The sequence below is a fragment of the Balaenoptera musculus genome, chromosome 7, assembly GCF_009873245.2.
Source record: "Balaenoptera musculus isolate JJ_BM4_2016_0621 chromosome 7, mBalMus1.pri.v3, whole genome shotgun sequence".
In the NCBI taxonomy this organism is placed as follows: Eukaryota; Metazoa; Chordata; class Mammalia; order Artiodactyla; family Balaenopteridae; genus Balaenoptera; species Balaenoptera musculus.
In genome coordinates, this window is record NC_045791.1 from 78,928,497 (window position 1) to 78,948,407 (window position 19,911).

Below are 19,911 nucleotides of genomic sequence, written 5' to 3' on the forward strand. Positions count from 1 at the left end.
TGTAGTATAGTCTGAAGTCAGGGAGTCTGATTCCTCCAGCTCCGTTTTTTTCCCTTAAGACCGCTTTGGCTATTCAGGATCTTTTGTGTCTGTATACAAATTTTAAGATTTTTTTGTTCTAGTTCTGTAAAAAATGCCATTGGTAATTTGATAGGGATTGCATTGAATCTGTAGATTGCTTTGGGTAGTATAGTCATTTTCACAGTATTGATCCTTCCAATCCAAAAACATAGTATATCTCTCCATCTGTTTGTCTCATCTTTAATTTCTTTCATCAGTGTCTTATAGTTTTCTGCATACAGGTCTTTTGTCTCCCTAGGTAGGTTTATTCCTAGGTATTTTATTCTTTTTGTTGCAATGGTAAATGGGAGTGTTTCCTTAATTTCTCTTTCAGATTTTTCATCATTAGTGTATAGGAATGCAAGAGATTTCTGTGCATTAATTTTGTATCCTGCAACTTTACCAGATTCATTGATTAGCTCTAGTAGTTCTCTGATGGCATCTTTAGGATTCTCTATGTATAGTATCATGTCATCTGCAGTGACAGTTTTACTTCTTCTTTTCCAATCTGTATTCCTTTCATTTCTTTTTCTTCTCTGATTGCCATGGCTAGGACTCCCAAAACTATTTTGAATAATAGTGGTGAGAGTGGACATCCTTGTTTTTTTCCTGATCTTAGAGGAAATGCTTTCAGTTTTTCATCATTGAGAATGATGTTTGCTGTGGGTTATTCATATATGGCCTTTATTATGTTGAGGGAAGTTCCCTCTATGCCCACTTTCTGGAGAGTTTTTATCATAAATGGGTGTTAAATTTTGTCAAAAGCTTTTTCTGCATCTATTGAGATGACCATATGGTTTTTCTTCTTCAATTTGTTAATATGGTGTATCACATTGATTGATTTGCATATATTGAAGAATTCTTGCATCCCTGTGATAAATCCCACTTGATCATGGTATATGATCCTTTAAATGTGTTGTTGGATTCTGTTTGCTAGTATTTTGTTGAGGATTTTTGCATTTATATTCATCAGTGATATTGGTCTGTAATTTTTTGGTTTTTTTGTAGTATCTTTGATTTTGGCATCAGGGTGATGTGGCCTCATAGAATGAGTTTGGGAGTGTTCCTTTCTCTGCAATTTTTTGGAAGAGTTTGAGAAGGATGGGTGTTAGCTCTTCTCTAAATATTTTATAGAATTCACCTGTGAAGCTATCTGGTCCTGGACTTTTGTTTGTTGGAAGATTTTAAATCACAGTTTCAATTTCATTACTGGTGATTGGTCTGTTCATATTTTCTATTTCTTCCTGGTTCAGTGTTGGAAGGTTATACCTTTCTAAGAATTTGTCCATTTCTTCCAGGTTGTCCATTTTATTGACATAGAGTTGCTTGTAGTAGTCTCTTATGATGCTTTGTATTTCTGCGGTGTCCGTTTTACCTTCTCCTTTTTCATTTCTAATTTTATTGATGTGAGTTCTCTCCCTCTTTTTCTTGATGAGTCTGGCTAATGGTTTATCAATTTTGTTTATCTTCTCAAAGAACCAGTTTTTAGTTTTATTGATCTTTGCTATTGTTTTCTTTGTTTCTATTTCATTTATTTCTGCTCTGATCTTTATGATTTCTTTCCTTCTGCTAACTTTGGGTTTTGTTTGTTCTTCTTTCTCTAGTTCCTTTAGGTGTAAGGTTAGATTGTTTATTTGAGATGTTTGTTGTTTCTTGAGGTATGATTGTATTGCTATAAACTTCCCTCTTAGAAATGCTTTTGCTGCATCCCATAGGTTTTGGATCTTCGTGTTTTCATTGTCATTTGTCTCTAGGTATTTTTTGATTTCGTCTTTGATTTCGTCTTTGATTTCTTCAGTGATCTCTTGGTTATTTAGTAATGTATTGTTTAGCCTCCATGTGTTTGTGTTTTTTACGTTTTTTTCCCTGTAATTGAGTTCTAATCTCATAGCGTTGTGGTCAGAAAAGATGCATGATATGATTTCAATTTTCTTAAATTTACTGAGGCTTGATTTGTGACCGAAGATGTGATCTATCCTGGAGAATGTTCCATGCGCACTTGAGAAGAAAGTATAATCTGCTGTTTCTGGATGGAATGTCCTATAAATATCAATTAAATCTATCTGGTCTATTGTCTCATTTAAAGCTTATGTTTCCTTATTAATTTTCTGTTTGGATGACCTGTCCATTGTTGTAAGTGAGGTGTTAAAGTCCCCCACTATTATTGTATTACTGTCGATTTCCTCTTTTATAGCTATTAGCAGTTGCCTTATGTATTGAGGTGCTCCTATGTTGGGTGTATATATATTTATAATGGTTATATCTTCTTCCTGGATTGATCCATTGATCATTATGTAGTGTCCTTCCTTGTCTCTTGTAACATTCTTTATTTTTAAGTCAATTTTATCTGATATGAGTACTGCTACTCCAGCTTCCTTTTGATTTCCATTTGCATGGAATATGTTTTTCCATCCCCACACTTTCAGTGTTTATGTGTCCCTAGGTCTGAAGTGGGTCTCTTGTAGACAGCATATATATGGGTCTTGTTTTTGTATCCATTCAGTAAGCCTGTGTGTTTTGGTTGGAGCATTTAATCCATTCACATTTAAGGTAATTATCAATATGTATGTTCCTATTACCATTTTCTTAATTGTTTTGGGTTTGATTTTGTAGGTGCTTTTCTTCTCTTGTGTTTCCCACTTAGAGAAGTTCCTTTAGCATTTGTTGTAGAGCTAGTTTGGTGGTGCTGAATTCTCTTACCTTTTGTTTGTCTGTAAAGCTTTTGATTTCTCCAATGAATCTGAATGAGTTCCTTGCTGGATAGAGTAATCTTGGTTGTAAGTTCTTCCCTTTCATCACTTTAAATATGTCATGCCACTCCCTTCTAGCTTGTAGAGTTTCTGCCGAGGAATCAGCCGTTAACCTTATGGGAGTTCCCTTTTATGTTATTTGTCATTTTTCCCTTGTTGCTTTCAATAATTTTTCTTTGTCTTTAATTTTTGCCAGTTTGATTACTATGTGTCTCGGCGTGTTTCTCCTTGGGTTTATCCTGTATGGGACTCTCTGCACTTCCTGGACTTGGGTGGCTATTTCCTTTCCCATGATAGGGAAGTTTTCAACTATAATCTCTTCAAATATTTTCTCTGGTCCTTTCTCTCTCTCTTCTCCTTCTGGGACCCCTATAATACGAATGTTGCTGCATTTTATGTTGTCCCAGAGGTCTCTTAGGCTGTCTTCATTTGTTTTCATTCTTTTTTCTTTATTCTGTCCCGTGGCAGTGAGTTCCACCATTCTGTCTTCCAGGTCACTTATCCGTTCTTCTGCCTCAGTTATTCTGCTACTGATTCCTTCTAGTGTATTTTTCATTTCAGTTATTGTATTGTTCATCTCTGTTTGTTTGTTCTTTAATTCTTCTAGGTCTTTGTTAAACATTTCTTGCATCTTCTCGATCTTTGCCTCCATTCTTTTTCCGAGGTCCTGGATCATTTTCACTATCATTATTCTGAATTCTTCTTTTGGAAAATTACCTCTCTCCACTTCATTTAGTTGTTTTTCTGGGGTTTTATCTTGTTCCTTCATCTGGTATATAGCCCTCTGTGTTTTCATCTTGTCTATATTTCCGTGAAAGTGGTTTTTGTTCCACAGGCTACAGGATTGTAGTTCTTCTTGCTTCTGCTGTCTACCCTGTCTTTCCTCTATTATTAGCATTTTGCATTAGTGTGGTACATTTGTTACAATTAATGAACCAATACTGGTACATTATTGTTACTAACTAAATCTATAGTTTACTTTAGGGTTCACTCTTCAGGTTGTACATATTTTAGTGGTTTTGCCAAATGCAAAATGTCATGTATCCACCATTACAGTGTCATATAGAATCGTTTGAGTGTCCTAAAAGTTCCCTGTGCTCCATCTATTCACCCTTCCCCTAATCTCTGGCAACCACTGATCTTTTTACTGTCTCTCTAGTTTTACCTTTTCCAGAATGTCATATTGTTGGAATCATACAGTACATAGTCTTTTCAGACTGGGCTCTTTCACTTATGCACTTACGTTTCCTCCACGTCTTTTCATGGCTTGATAACTCATTCCTTTTTATTGCTGAATAATATTCCATGGTATGGATGTACCACAGTTTGTTTATTCATTCACTTACTGAAGGATATCTTGGTTGCTTCCAAGTTTTGGCAATTATGAATTATGAATAAATTTGCTATAAACATTCATATGCAGTTTTTGTGTGTGTGTGGACATAAGTTTTCAACTCCTTTGGGCACATACCTATGAGAATAATTGCTGGGTTTATGGCAAGAATATGTTTAGTTTTAGGAAAAATTATCAAACTCTCTTCCAAAGTGTTTGTACCATTTTTCATTCCCACCAGCAATGAATGAGAGTTCCTGTTGCTACACACTCTTGCTAGTATCTGGTGTTGTCAGTGTTTTGTTTTATTGATTCTAGAAGGTACATATTGGTGTCTCATTGTTGTTTTAATTTGCAATTCCCTAATGACGTACAATGTTGAACATCTTTTCATATGCTTATTTGCCATCTGTATATCTTTTTTGGTGAGGTGTCTTTTCAAATCTTTTGCCCACCTTATAATTGGGTTGATTATCCTCTAACTCTTCATTCTCTTTTGAAGAACAGAAGTTTTTAATTTTAATAAAGTCCAGCTTGTCAATTATTTCTTTCATTGATTATGCTTTTGTTGTTCTATCTAAAAATTCATCACCAAGCCCAAGGTCATCCAGGTTTTTTTCTATGTTACCTCCTAAAAGTTTTAAAAATTTGTGTTTTACATTTATATCTAAGATCCATTTTGAGTTATTTTTTGTGAAATGTGTAAGGTCAGAATCTAGTTTTTTTTTCTTTTATTTTTTAATGTGGATGTCTTTTGTGCCAGTTTCCATTTGATGAAAAGACTATCCTTTTTCCATTTGATTGTCTTTGCTTCTCTGTCAATGATCAAGTTGTCTATATTTGTGTGGCTCTATTTCTGGGCCCTTTATTCTGTTCCATTGGTCAATTCTTTCACCAATAACACACTGTCTACTGTAGCTTTAGAGTAAGTCTTGAAGTTTATAGTAACTCTCAAAGCCTTCCAACTTTGTTCTTCTTCTTCAGTTTTGTGCTGACTATTCTAGGTCTTTTGCCTTTTTGTACAAACTTTAGAATCAGTTTGTAAAGATCCACAGTGTATCTTGTTGGGATTTTGATTGGGATTTTGCATTGAATCCACAGATCAAGTTAGGAAGAACTGACATCTTAACAATATTGAGTCTTTCTATTCATGAACATGGGATACCTTTCCATTTATTTAGATCTTTGATTTCTCTCATCAGAGTCTTATTGTTTTCTCATATAATCTAGTGTGTGTGTACACATACATATATATATTTGTATATATGTATATATATATATATTTTAGATTTATACCTATGTGTTTCATTTTTTGGTGCTAATGTGAATAGTGTATATATATATATATTTGTTAACATCTTTATTGGAGTATAATTGCTTTACAATGGTGTGTTAGTTTCTGCTTTATAACAAAGTGAATCAGCTATACATATACGTATATCTCCATATCTCCTCCCTCTTGCATCTCCCTTGAATAGTGTATATTTTAAATTTCAAATTCCAATTATTCTTCGCAGGTGTATCAGAAAGTGGTGAATGTTTGTATAGTAACCTCTACCCTACAACCTTAGTATAATTGCTTACTAGTTCCAGGAGTATCTCTGAGGTTTTCTTCACAGGCAGTCATGTCATCTGTGAACAAAGATGGTTTTATTTTTTCCTTTCAAATCTGTGTACCTTTTATTATCTTATTGCATTAACTAGGACTTCCAGTATGATGTCAAAAAGGAGTTGTGAGAGGGAATATCCTTGCCTTGTTCCTATCTTAGGGGGAAATCATCTAGTTTCTCATTATTAAGTATGAGGTCAACTGTAGATTTTTTGTAGATGTTCTTTATCAGGGTGAGGAAGTTCCCCCTATTCTTAACATGCTAAAAATTTTGGTCATAAATGGGTGGTGGATTTTGTCAAATGCTATTTCTGCACTTATTGATATAATCACACAATTTTTAAAAATCTTATTGATATGATGGCTTACATTAATTGATTTTCAAATGTTGAACCAGCTTGCACACCTAGAATAAATCTCTGCTGGTCTTGGTGTAGAAATCTTTATACAATGTTGATTCAATTTGCTAATATTTTGTTCAAGATTTTTGCATTCTATGTTCATGAGAGATATTGGTCTATAGTTTTACTTTGTTGTAATGCTTTTGTCTGGTTTTGCTGTTAGGGTAATACTGACCTCATAAAATGAGTTAAGAAGTAGTCTCTCTGCTTCTACATCTGGAAGAGATCATGAGAATTGATGTAATTGGTTTCTTCCTTAAATGTCTGGTAGAATTTGACAGTGAACCTGTCTGGGCTTGGTGCTTTCTTTTTTAGCAAATTATTAATTATTGATTCAATTTCTTTAAAGGAGACCAAGGTGGTAGATAAAATGGTGCTTAAAAAAATAATAATAACACCAAAAACCCAAAATGAACTAGTATTTATTTTATTGTTTGGGCTGAATTCATTGGCCTACCAATAGAAAGTGCACTTATTTTTTTTCCCTATCACTATTTTCAATGATGGTGTGAGAAATCTTCTGTGATGGCCTGACTAGACATTGGGCAGATCCCACAGCTTTCAGCTCTTTTGGTTATAAGAAGGCTATAATATTATGACTCATTTCACCTGTTAAAAATTTAGTTCAGATATTTAAAAGTTTCCATCTCAACTGAAGTCAAAGGATCCCATTACCCTCAGTTCAGGAATGAATCTTAGCTAGGGAAACATCAGTTGAGGAGGGGACTGTTTTTTCTTCTTTGTCATTTCTCTTTACCCACTCCATGTCTTCTGCTTCCCCCAGAGAGGCACAGGGTAGGAGGTAAAGAAGAAAAGATCTTTCTGCTCAGCTGCAGATCTCCCTTGGCAGTTGGTGCCTACTGCCATGGCAGGCATCCAAGTCCTGACACATCCACCCAGATATGTGGGGAATTCCAACTTTCCCCAGCACAGTTACAGTGGAGTTTTTGAGAATTAGTATAGAATCCTGCCCATCACAATCAAGATCCTAGCCCCAGGGGTGAACACCACATTATCAAGGCCCTGGAAAGCAGATCTTCTGGGTGGGCTCCAATCAAGAGGTTTAGAGCCAGGCAGCCTTCTCATTTATCCATTTTGTCCCATAAGAAAATCCTGACTCGTATCTTGTTTCCGTTCTGGCTTCTCTTTGCTGAGCAGTGGTGACATCAACAATTTTCTTACCTTCATGTTCCAAGTGTGATGCAGGCACAATTTCCATGTTCACATTACCCCCAGTACCAGAGATTGCAAGTGAGGGTCTCCCAAGAACTTTCTCAAAGCATTCCGCTTCTATGGACTCACTATAATGGTCCTCTGAGCTTCTGCAGCTCATTAAGCCTCCAGCTAGGCAGTGAGATACAAGTTTCATCTCTTTCAAGCACTCCAATCTATTTAGGTATGTAATGAAGACTTGAACTTTGCTCAAAGAGAGGCCTGACCTTTGTCCTTGGCCTCTGGGAGGTAATCTCTATGACCTTGAAATGTTGTGCCTGATAAGAATGTCTTTGTTTACCTGGGGGCTTTGGACTATGCCAGAAAGTTTGTTTGTTTTTGGGCTGCACTGGGCAGCTTGTGGGATCTTAGTCCCCCAACCAGGGATTGAAAGCACCAGGCAGTGAAAGCATCAAGTCCTAACCACTGGACTGCCAGGGAATTCCCCAGGAAGTTTTAAAATGTGATTTATGTTGAGGGATTTCCGTCACAGGGTATCAGCTCAACCTCCACAGGGGCTAGAGACTGAGGTCAGCATGCAGGCAGATGGCCACAGAACCCCAATAAAGACTGGACACCAAGGCTCCGATGAGATTTCCTCAGTGGCAGTACTTAGTGTGTATCGTCACACCTCAGTGCTGGGAGGGGTTAATGCTTCCCATGACTCCATGCGGAGAAGACAACTGGAAGCTCAGCTATGGAATCCTGGACTCATTTTTTTTTTTTTTAAACATCTTTATTGAAGTATAATTGCTTTACAATGGTGTGTTAGTTTCTGCTTTATAACAAAGTGAATCAGTTATACATATACATATGTTCCCATATCTCTTCCCTCTTGCATCTCCCTCCCTCCCACCCTCCCCATCCCACCCCTCTAGGTGGTCACAAAGCACCAAGCTGATCTCCCTGTGCTATGCGGCTGCTTCCCACTAGCTATCTATTTTACATTTGGTAGTGTATATATGTCCATGACACTCTCTCACCCTGTCACATCTCACCCCTCCCCCTCCCCATATCCTCAAGTCCATTCTCTAGTAGGTCTGTGTCTTTATTCCCATCCTGCCACTAGGTTCTTCCTGACCTTTTTTTTTTTTCTCCTTAGATTCCATATATATGTGTTAGCATACTGTATTTGTTTTTCTCTTTCTGACTTACTTCACTCTGTATGACAGACTCTAACTCCATCCACCTCATTACAAATACCTCCATTTCGTTTCTTTTTATGGCTGAGTAATATTCCATTGTATATATGTGCCACATCTTCTTTATCCATTCATCCGATGATGGACACTTAGGTTGCTTCCATGTCTTGGCTATTGTAAATAGAGCTGCAATGAACATTTTGGTACATGACTCTTTTTGAATTATGGTTTTCTCAGGGTATATGCCCAGTAGTGGGATGGCTGGGTCGTATGGTAGTTCTATTTTTAGTTTTTTAAGGAACCTCCATAGTGTTCTCCATAGTGGCTGTATCAATTTACATTCCCACCAACAGTGCAAGAGTGTTCCCCTTTCTCCACACCCTCTCCAGCATTTATTGTTTCTAGATTTTTTGATGATGGCCATTCTGACCGGTGTGAGATGATACCTCATTGTAGTTTTGATTTGCATTTCTCTAATGATTAATGATGTTGAGCATTCTTTCATGTGTCTGTTGGCAATCTGTATATCTTCTTTGGAGAAATGTCTCTTTAGGTCTTCTGCCCATTTTTGTATTGGGTTGTTTGTTTTTTTGTTATTGAGCTGCATGAGCTGCTTGTAAATCTTGGAGATTAATCCTTTGTCAGTTGCTTCATTTGCAAATATTTTCTCCCATTCTGAGGGTTGTCTTTTGATCTTGTTTATGGTTTCCTTTGCTGTGCAAAAGCTTTTAAGTTTCATTAGGTCCCATTTGTTTATTTGTGTTTTCATTTCCATTTCTCTAGGAGCTGGGTCAAAAAGGATCTTGCTGTGATTTATGTCATAGAGTGTTCTGCCTATGTTTTCCTCTAAGAGTTTGATAGTGTCTGGCCTTACACTTAGGTCTTTAATCCATTTTGAGTTTATTTTTGTGTATGGTGTCAGGGAGTGTTCTAATTTCATACTTTTACATGTACCTGCTGGACTCATTTTAATCTGTATCTTTTCCCTGTAATAAATCATAACTATGAGTTTAATAGCCTTCAATTATCACACCTCAGGGTGTTTTTGGGAACCTCTTGAAGTTGCAGTTGGTGTGAGAAGTGAGGGTGTTCCCTAACTCTGCTGTGTATTTTCTTCTCACACCACCAAGCAATTAACTCAATTCTCTGAGGACACTGACCAGGAATTTAACTCAGTTCTGAAACTACCTACCTGGAGATAGCATCAGATCTCACAGATTAAGGGTTTAGTTCCACAAGACTCCGCCCCACCCCGTAACGTTGCAATAGGTATATTTTCTCTTTTCCCTCCTCACTAGGACTCTGTAGACAAGCATAAGTCCATTCCTCTGCCACTGGATCCAGTCTCACCTAAATTTCAGTTCTCCTTCTGCCCTGATTCTCTCTCTGAAGGAACTCCATCTTCTGCTCCTGTAGACTATACAGGATGGGGTGGAAAGTGTCAAAAAAAACCAGTGTGGATATCAGTTGTAAGGGTACCTGGGATTTGCTTTAATCAGGTATGGTGAGATATGCAGACATGGAAATGACTTTCTTGAGGAAGTTTATACTCACAGATCCCAGGAGAAGGGGCACATTATGCAGGACCACATGGGAAAGCATCAGTTGGTCAGGAGGCAGATGATGTGAAGGGGAAATGTGGGCAAGAGCCTTCATCGTGGTTTCCGTGGGAAGGAATTGTTGAGGCAGGGCAATCAGGCTTAGGTTGGGTTAGTCTGCATCATTTCAATGGGCTCTGGGATGTAAGGGGTGCCCCTAGTTTTCTGGTACATGTCTCTAGAGTGCAGCGGAATAGTGTCACAGAGTGTAAAATCTTGATGAAGGCGGTGGTTGGGGGTAGGGACTCTGGATTGGTTGATCTGCATTTGAAAGCCTCGCTGGCCGGCCTGGTGTGTGGTCTTTCTGGGAATGAAACACCTGGGGAGGGGCAGTCTCTCCAGGATGAGCAAGGGCTCAAGATGTTGAAGCATTGAAAGTACAAAATAAAAGACATGATTAATACACTGTCTTTTATTACTCCCACCAGAATGCTGCTAGCATTTTCTCTTTAGTATATAGGGATACAGTTGCCCTTAACTGTTGAGATTTAGCTGAAATTCTGAGCCACCAGGATAATTTCATTCATCATCCTTGCACAAAAGAGAGTGAGAAACAAGAAGGAGACCATGCCTCTCTGCTCTGTCACTGGGATGACTCTTGACTCTGTAGAGGAGGAAAACCTTTTTCTCTGTACCCTCCTAAGCTCTTTGCCTCAGACCTTGCAAATTATACTGACAAAAGCCAGATGAACAAGAGAAAAACAGTTTATTATGCATGCAAAGCACATCAAGCCGGAGAAACCTCAGGGATTCGGAACTCAAAAGGGTGGTTAGAACTTGGGCTTATATAGCATCTTAGCAAAGAACAATAAATATGCAGAGAAGTGACAAGACAAAGGTAATAAAGGGTTTAGGCTTCCAAGAGTGATAAACTTTGGGAAGGTAAATATATTGGGCAAACTACATTTGTTCATGCAGGTCCATCTTGGTGCAGACTTTCTTCTTCGTGGCCATAAAACTTCCCTGGGAGAGGGATTCATGGCAGACTTCATTTCTCAGAATCTGCTACTTTTAGTCAGATAAGGGATGCTACAAAAGGCTTCTTTCTGTATCTGCTGATTCTCATTTGCCTCCATCTCAAAATAATCTTTAGGCATATTCGGAGCCTCTACAATATGTTGTGTCAGATGCGGGATGACTCATTCTCTCAGAAACTGGAAGTTTGTATCATAATGTTGTAAAGCACAAAAAAGTTAACTTGATAACCTAGCTTTTGTGTCTACCCATGACCTTTTCTTTTCATTTTGTGAAACATAAACAATCACTGGGCACTTAATCAATGTTTGTTTAATCATGAATGAATATAGATTTTATCAACACCTCTAAGGTGTTCATTGGAATGACTATTATCTGGGCTCTTTAGCTTAATCTCCTTCTGAATACCTTTAGAGAGGAAAAAAAAAAAAAAAAGAAAAAGAGAAAGTCTGATTTGGAGCATTTATTACCGGAGACCCAGTCCTAAAACCTGGCCCTTTTGCTCCCTGGCCAACTGCCTCTTCCTGTGAGTGAATCAGACAGCATGGCTCCCAGGGTCAGCCTCAGGTACAACATGCCATTTTTTTCTCTTCAACTTGTTCTGAGGAACCCCAGTGGGTTTGCAGAGACACTGGCTAAAATGCACATTGTCCCAAGCAGTGTTAAACTCTAGCTTAGAAGCACTGAGCAGTAATAAAGAGGACAGAGGCCGTTCATAAGTACTAATGTAGAAAGAGATACAAGATAGAGTTAGATGAAAAAATGATAGAATACACACACATGCACACAATGTTTATACAAATATACAAATAATTAGTGCAAAAATTAAAGTCAATGCAAATATATGTTTGCTTTTCCTTTTGTGTAGACTATCACAAGAAAGATAAATAAGAAATTGCACTAACCCTCCTACTACATCATTTTGTTTCAGGGTCTGTTGAAAGCTGGAGTAGATAGGAATCCAAGTGAGCCTGGGAGGACACTTCTGGGGGAAGAAACAATGTCCTATCCAGGGAAGACACCAAATACACATTTTGCCACTTGGCCATCTCACCTGGGCTTACCTGTATCTGCATGCTAGCTGTGCTACTACTGAGAACGGGTGTATTGTAATTATTTTTAGTAATAGCTTTGAGGAAAAAAATCATTACCCAATTTTTAAAATGAAAGTGTTTAACTGTTACTACCATAGACATTCTTGAAATCCTTTTTGTACCGAGAAAAAATGAAATGAATTTCCCTTGTAGAAAATGAGGAGTGACTTCTTCTTCATCTTTTTTTTAAAATAAATTTATTTATTTATTTTTGGCTGCGTTGGGTCTTCGTTGCTGCATGTGGGCTTTCTCTAGTTGCAGCGATCGGGGGCTACTCTGCAGTGCACGGGCTTCTCATTGCGGTGGCTTCTCTTGTTGCGGAGCACGGGCTCTAGGTGCGTGGGTTTCAGTAGTTGTGGCACGTGGGCTCAGTAGTTGTGGCTCGCGGGCTCTAGAGCACAGGCTCAGTAGTTGTGGCGCACGGGCTTAGCTGCTCTGCGGCATGTGGGATCTTCCTGGACCAGGGCTCTAACCCATGTCCCCTGTGTTGGCAGGCGGATTCTTAACCACCATGCCACCAGGGAAGTCCCGAGGAGTGACTTCTTTTAAAAGGGAAAAAATATGTGTTTCAGGGAATAATCCTCCCATCTTTTGATTTTTTTTAAAAGAAGGCGTCACTAGTGCTGCATGCAGATACAGTAGCTGGGTAGTCCCAGCTCAGTCACTTCACCTTTCTGGCCTTTGGTGTTCTAAATGTCTTTGTAACACCTGCCCTGCCTGCTTTAGACTAAAAAATGTGCTCACCAATGAGATAAATGAGATAAAGTAGGGAGAACACTTTAAAACTGCATCGTGCTACAAACTACTGTATATAAAATAGATAAACAACAAGGTCCTACTGTATAGCACAGGGAACTATATTCAATATCCTGTGATAAACCATAATGGAAAAGGATATTAAAAAGTATATATATATATGAATCACTTTGCTGTACACCAGAAACTAACATAATATTGTAAACCAACTATATTTCAATTTAAAAAAACGGTGGCTCTTGGATGATAGGGATGGTACCACAACAATGTGAATGTACTTAATGCCACTGAAATGTACACTTAAATATGGTTAGAATGGTAAATTTTATGTTATGTATATTTTACCATAATAATAAAAAAAAATTTAATGGCTCTTGACATTTGTCCTTAGGGTTTGAGGTACTGAGAAATTATTCCCAAGAAATGGTTCCTGGGGGTGGGCATAGAGTGTAGCTGGGACTTGGAGGACTTTCACCTTGACTTTGCTCAGACCTCCAAGAAAATATTTAAAAAGCTAAGTTGATGACATGAATATTGCATCACAGCCCAACAATTACCTCAATTTCTTCCTTTCTAGATCAGTGGGATGGGTTCTTGTTTGCAGTAGTATCTTTTGTGGAAGTAGAGGGGGCAGGTACTGGCACCCAGCAAATTGCAGAATATACACTTCGGGTCAGTGATGTAAACTCTTCTTCTACCTGCTCATGACTGTCTAGTCATCTCAATACCAAAACAAAAATCAAAGACTTAAAAACCTAGCTGTTAAAAACTTTTAGAGAATTGGCTGAGTCTCTTCCCACGTGGCCGGGAGGGGATGAAATAGATGGATTGGAATGCAGTCTCCTTTTCTTTCCCTCACCATTCCCTTCAGGGGTCTAAGGCCAGAGCCAAGGCCAGCTTGAGGAAGGGGGAAGAGGGGCCCAATAGAATGCACATACCAGACCACCTGGCCTGTGGCCAGCTGGCCTATGGGTCAGTTGTATACAACTTAAAAGAGAAGTAACCAACAAAAGAGCATGCTTGTTCAGAGGATTTTTGTTTCACTGTCAGTATTTGTCCTTGATTTGTCCTTGACTAATGTCCTGTGGTTCAAGTCCAGATCAATGGGACTGGTGTGCTCCAGCCAGTTGAAAGGAGGTTTAGTCATTCTTGGCTTTCTCAGGGAAATGTACAGATCCAAATAATCTGCTTTTAGCAGATTAGCAGACATGAGTCTCTGGAGCAGGCCGTCAGGTGGGAGCTGAGATTCAGGAGGGTGGAAACCTCCCGGCAGTTAAGTCAAACCAGGCTGTCCTCACCCTGCGCTGGGCAGGGGCCAGCTCCCCCATGTCCTGCTGAACTGAAGCACCTCCAGGTTTTCCAGCTTCCCCAGGACTAAAGACCAGGTACATTATTCATTTCGATGTAAATAATCACGTAGACGGACAGTTCAAGATGGAGGCAAGAAACTGGTTAGAGCAAGTAAATTAATATTGATCCTAGAAGATCACAAAAGGAATTTAACCAACTTCAGGTTCACAATTCACTTGTTGATTAGTCATCTTCCTTTTTAAAAAGATCTAAGACTGGGAGAGCCTAGGATCAATACCTTACAAATGACACATTAAAGCCCTGAGACTCCCCCATTCCTCCTCAGTATGGCCCCCTGGATGCCTGCGGTGGGTCATCCATTTCTGCCAGGCTGGGGGCTGGGGGATGGACGTAAACTCTCAAGTGAGACAATCTTGGGATCCTGTGTTGGCCGTGCAGTTTGTCAGCTGACTGACACTGAACTTAGTTTCCTCATCTGTACAATGTGTCTAATAATTCGTAGCCATCTTACAGATATTGTGAGCTTATGTAACACAGTGGTAGTGAATATTTACTGAGAACTGTCAAAAGTCCAGGCACTCCTTTAAGTGCTCAGTCTGTTTTACCTCCTGTAATTCTGCTCAGGTAGGAATTCCAAAGCTGGGGCCTGAAGACTGGTATTTTTTTTTAAACCTCCTCAGTTAACCCTCAGATCAGTCAAGTTGAGAACCATGGGTGTGTATTAATGTTCAGACACTGATTAACCTCTCAGGGTCTTAGAGAGGCACACAAAACTCATTCTGCCACTCACTAGCTGAAAGTACATGTCCAAGTCTTTCACCTCTCCAAACCTCAGTTTTGTCACTCAAATGGGAGCATCCACTTCTGAGAATTGTTCAGAAGGTGAAATGAGCCAGTTTGGGTGGCTGTGCCTTGCACACACAAAATGTTTATTAAATATTAGCAGGTGCCATTAGGCGGACTCCTTTTTCATAGGTGACCTTGTGACCTCTGTGCATAGGTCATTATCTTAGTTTAAGTTTACTGCTCTTCCATCCACATGGTTCATTTCAAATCCTAAATGTTGGGGAAGGGGAGATAATGTGTTATTGTGGAAAAATCCTTGTTTTTGGTCCAACAGGACTGAGTTCGAATTTGGGTATTCATTTGAGTCTCTGTTTCCTCATCCATGACATGGGAGAACAATCCTCTACTTTGCTGTGAGAATTAGAGATAATTGATGTAAAGGTACAACATACAGGTATTGTATTATTTTTGGTGTTTTTGTTATAAAATGTACAAGGTGTAAAAACAAAAAGGCAGAAAACCTTTAAAAAAATTCAAACAGGAAACGGAGGCAGAGGGTGAGAAGGGGATGGAAGATGAAGAAAAGCTGGGGAGGTTTGGGGGCTCAGGGTCCTGGGGGACAGATCTCCGCATTACCACCACTCCAGGCTCGGCACTGGACAGGTACCGGTCACTAAGGCACGGCACTGGCCAGGGACTGTTACCCTTGCTTAGGGCTGGGCCAGACCCACATCCCTTTTTGTGCAGGATGTCCCCACAACTCAGCAAGAGATCTGCTTCGACCCAAGAAGAGCTCTTGCCAGATGATATGGGGGGCTGGTCCATGGCTTCAGTGCTGAGATTTGGGCCACAGAATAGAGGAATAATTCCTTTCCCCAGACCCCTTTCAAGGAAGAATGGCATTTTTACTTGCCACAGACAGTCTCAAATCTGTCTTTAAAAATCATAGGCCTTATATACACTAAACGTAGTGAGTATACAGCTTCCTGGTTTTTAGTTTGCATATTGATGAATCGTCTGTCATCTCCCACTTCTGAATGTTTGGAAATTGGGTATCGGTTCCTTTAAATAAGAAACATTTTCTGTTCGAGTGAGTCACCTCTGTTTTCCAGTTTTCAAAGTCAATTTTATTCTCTAGTTCTCTCTGTTCAGGAATTTTCTTTCTCTCTTACTGAAGACCAGATTTTGCCCTTCTGCCGGAGGGCAATGGTTTCACAGGTTCTCTTTCTTTTATCTCGCGATGTTTCAAAGCCCTGCTGAATTCGCTAGTAAATTCTGAATGTGGAGAGGAGAGAAACAGGAAGTGAGTCTGCAGGGACAGGCAGAAAAGCCTGGTTGAGTGATCGAAAGTAAAAGAAAACTTCTTCCTGGAGGCCTTTCCAACCCCACCTCCTTCCTCCCCCTCCCCCTTGCCTCGTTTCCAGGGATTTTTCTCCGGTTGTAAGAACCCGCCTCAGTAATTGGAACGTGTGAAGTTAGGCAGTCTAGGGGTCTTGGCATCGGGAGCTTGGTGACTCTGATGTTGCCAGGGTGGAGCAGGTGAGTGTCTGGCGCAGAAGTGGCTTCTGGATACCACGTTGCCCACTCAAGGGGCAGATCAGACCTGCGGAATGGAGTCACCTCTGGGTCCTGCTAGGGCCCCAGATCTTGGACTGGGTTTCTCTCTGAACCACAACCACTGACTTTGCTACTTTTTAACTCTGAGGAATCTCCAGTTCCTCTGCTGCCTCAAATACAGACACACTGTCTCTCTCCTGCTGGATTACTTTGGAAATTCTACAAGACTTTATTTACCTACTTATGTTTATATTATTTTCCGTTTGGCCTGGGGCAGAGGGTTAAGTTAATCACCCTGTCAGATCCCTATTCCCTGTAGCCTTTGGTCTCTAAGGCCTACGGGCCCCTCTACCCTGCTCTGTTCTAGGTACTTTCTTTGATTTCCCCACTCCCACCCTATCTCCTACCCTCCCAAAGATGACCCTCTAAATCTTTTGATACATATCCTTGAATTGTTCTGTATCTTTGCAAAATGTGTCCGTGTTTTGTGTGTGTACGCTACTTTTTAAACTGTGCGATCAGGAACAAGAAAGTAATTTCTCTGTACCTCTGTTTCCTCATCATTAAATGGGTTTAACACTCCCTCATGAGGTGGTTGTGAAGATTTAAGTTGATAATAACAGCATGAGCCACTTAGAACAGTGACTGGCACTACTAAGTACCCAGTAAGTGTTAGCAATTATTATCACGTATCAGTATTATTTGTCTTGTATTCTGCTTGTTCCGTTTCTGACTTTTTTTGTTTTTCAAGTAAGCACTGTACTATAAGTTGTATGTAATTTGCCAGGTCCCACTTTGTAAACGCTACTTATTATTCCATGATGGACAGTCTCTCAATCCTATATAAGGACTATAGAAGAACTTGCCCACCAATCTTTAGCCTGATCCAGCTTGCAAACCTTTGCCCTTCTGATAGGTACAAAGTAGGGTGCTCCTTGCTTTATTTTGGCACTTCCCAGCTTACTCATGAGTCTGAGTGTCATTCGTACACTTTGGCCATCTGAGTATCCCTGTCAAGGAACCCTGTGTCCATATCCATTGTCCTTCTCCAGGGTTTCTTTTCCTCGTTGATTTGCAGGAAACCTTTGTATGTTCTAGATATTGCTACTCCTGTGGCACATCCTGTGAACGGGCATGAAATATTCGGTCTCTGCCTTTGTGAAGCTCACAGCCTCGGACAGAAACTAGCTATAGAACAGTGGGATGAAAGCTGAGTGTATGCTCAGGAGGCCGCAAGAAAGAGTCAGGGAGCACCTCCTGGGCTAGGATTTAGCCACTAACAGGATTTCATTCTGTTACTGTGCTCTCACTCAGAGTTCTCGGGGCAGAGTCAGGGTAGCAAAGGGCACGATAGGACCACGGCACCCTTCCCTAGCCCTCTGCAGGTGGAGGGGCACTTTCAGACATCTCATTAATCCTCTCAGTCGTGAGCTCTGCCCTCTGAAAGCTAATATTCCATTTGGGGAAAGAAAAAAGGCAGTTTCAAAGAAGAGAGGTGTTTAATTTTTTTTTTTTTTCTCTCTCTAGTTTTATCAGCAGAAAACATTTCAACTGATTGAGAGCAAAAAGGCAGGGCTAATGTGTACTTTGTTCTCTGTTCTATCTCCAGGGCCCAGTTCATGGTAAGGGCCCCAGGATTTGTCTTTTTGGTGAGCTCGATTGGGCCTTCTGGGAGGAAGGACTATGATTCTAGAGTTTTCTGGGCTGCTGAGGGTGGGGTCTTGTGGCCTCGGGGTCATGGAGGTGATCGTGTATGTGAGTGTAGATGGGGAAACCAAGAGAGTTTCTGTGAGGGTCAGTAGACCCTCTGAGAGCCGTGGTGAGGGGCCTGCAGTTTACAGATCTCAAGACCACTCAGGAGTGCTCAATGAATATTATTGAATGAAACCATTAAAGTCTTCATAATGAGCCCCTAAAAATCTGTAAATTCCTGCGATATGAAAAGAAAGGGTTCTTAGCTATCATCCAGTTCAAACTTTCTCCTGTTGGAATGTGGTAAGGAGGCCCCGAAGAGAAACTGACCCGTCCAAAGTCACACAGCCAGAGCCAAAGCTCAGGTGGCCAGGGTCCCCTCCCGGCACCTGCCTCCTCTTCCACAGGCTTCCTCTTAGAGATCTAGACGGGGGTGCTGCCTGGAGGCCAGCCTACCTCACTAGTGACTCAGGAGTTTCGAAAACAGGAAGTAAGTGAGCTGTGCTGTTGGTTCTTCATTTGACTTCATTCTTTTCTTAGATGTGCCAGGAGAGAGAGGCCTGTGAAGCGGCTGCCGCTGTGAGGGTTCTGGGACTTGCCTCTGGTAAGGTTGGATGGGCTTGTAGAGAGGAAGGTTTTTGATTCTAGAATTTTCTAGGCTACTGAGGGTGGGATCTGGTGGCCTCGGGGCTCATGGGGTGATCCTTGTATATGAGTGTAGATGCGGAAACCAGGAGAGTTAGCAGTGCTTCCCAGGGCCGTAGTGAGGGCCCACGGGTCCCAGATCTCCAGGCCCCTCCAGCTTCGGTTGATGCATCCCTGATTTTTAGGGGAAAATACTCCAAGTTCAGTTATCTGTACAGAGGCCTCATCCTTATGCCGAGTTGTCAAAGAATAGAAACCAAAACTCAACTCTCAACTGACTTTGCTGCTATAGCTTATCAATCTGCCGACACTCAGACCACCAGTATAAACACACACATACACATAAACAGACACGCACGTAAACAGAAACAGTGCTAAGAACTCAATTATTTATTTATTTATTTATTTTTGAGAAATTAAAAGGGTACAAGACAGTACAGGGAATAATATAATGGCAAGCATAGACTGATAATCAGTACTTGTGGGGTTAAGCATTTATAGGTGGAGTTATGAATTTCTTCAGTTTGGTTGGCTCTAAGTTTTATCGCGATTTGAACACCTTTCCTGGGCTGTGTGATGGCCCTGGCTGGGACCCTGCAGCGGAGAGTGTTTGTGTGCAGGGTGGACATCTGGCAGGTTCTGGGGGAACCCCAGTTTGGGGTGGTCATCCTGGACTGGAGAGAGTAGTCACCCTGTTGCTTAGGGGTTTGGGCCTGAGAGCGGCTTTCCAGTACTCTCAAGCTTTGAACGAGGTAACGGATTTTTGTCTCAGAAGAGTAATGCAAATTTTGGGTTTATTTTCTCCAGCTTTGAGGTAGTTTTCCATATCACCAAAAGAGCTAAGGTGTTGCTAGAACGTCGCTAGAAGGATTGTTTGTGATAGATGAGATTTATTTGCAATTTAATTGTGGCACAAAAGGCAGTGCTAATTTGGGACTCTGGGATGAGGTCTAAATCCAGGCTCCAGCATGTACCGGCTTGGTTTGTAAG

The 19,911-nt window shown here is 40.4% G+C and overlaps 1 protein-coding gene across 4 annotated transcripts in view; it reads left to right on the forward strand.

Annotated features, from left to right (window-relative positions):
- Positions 1-19,911, forward strand: part of CASP8 (caspase 8) — a 50,230-nt gene that overhangs the window by 2,827 nt on the left and 27,492 nt on the right. For 2 of the 4 annotated variants that reach the window (XM_036857012.1, XM_036857017.1), the window contains exons 1-2: positions 16,354-16,566; positions 18,817-18,880. The exons of 1 other annotated variant lie outside the window; for it this stretch is intronic. The gene's annotated coding sequence lies outside the window, so the exon portion shown is untranslated. Of the gene's footprint in view, positions 1-16,353; positions 16,567-18,816; positions 18,881-19,911 lie in introns of those variants that run through there. One more of the 4 variants, XM_036857013.1, reaches the window with a different exon arrangement.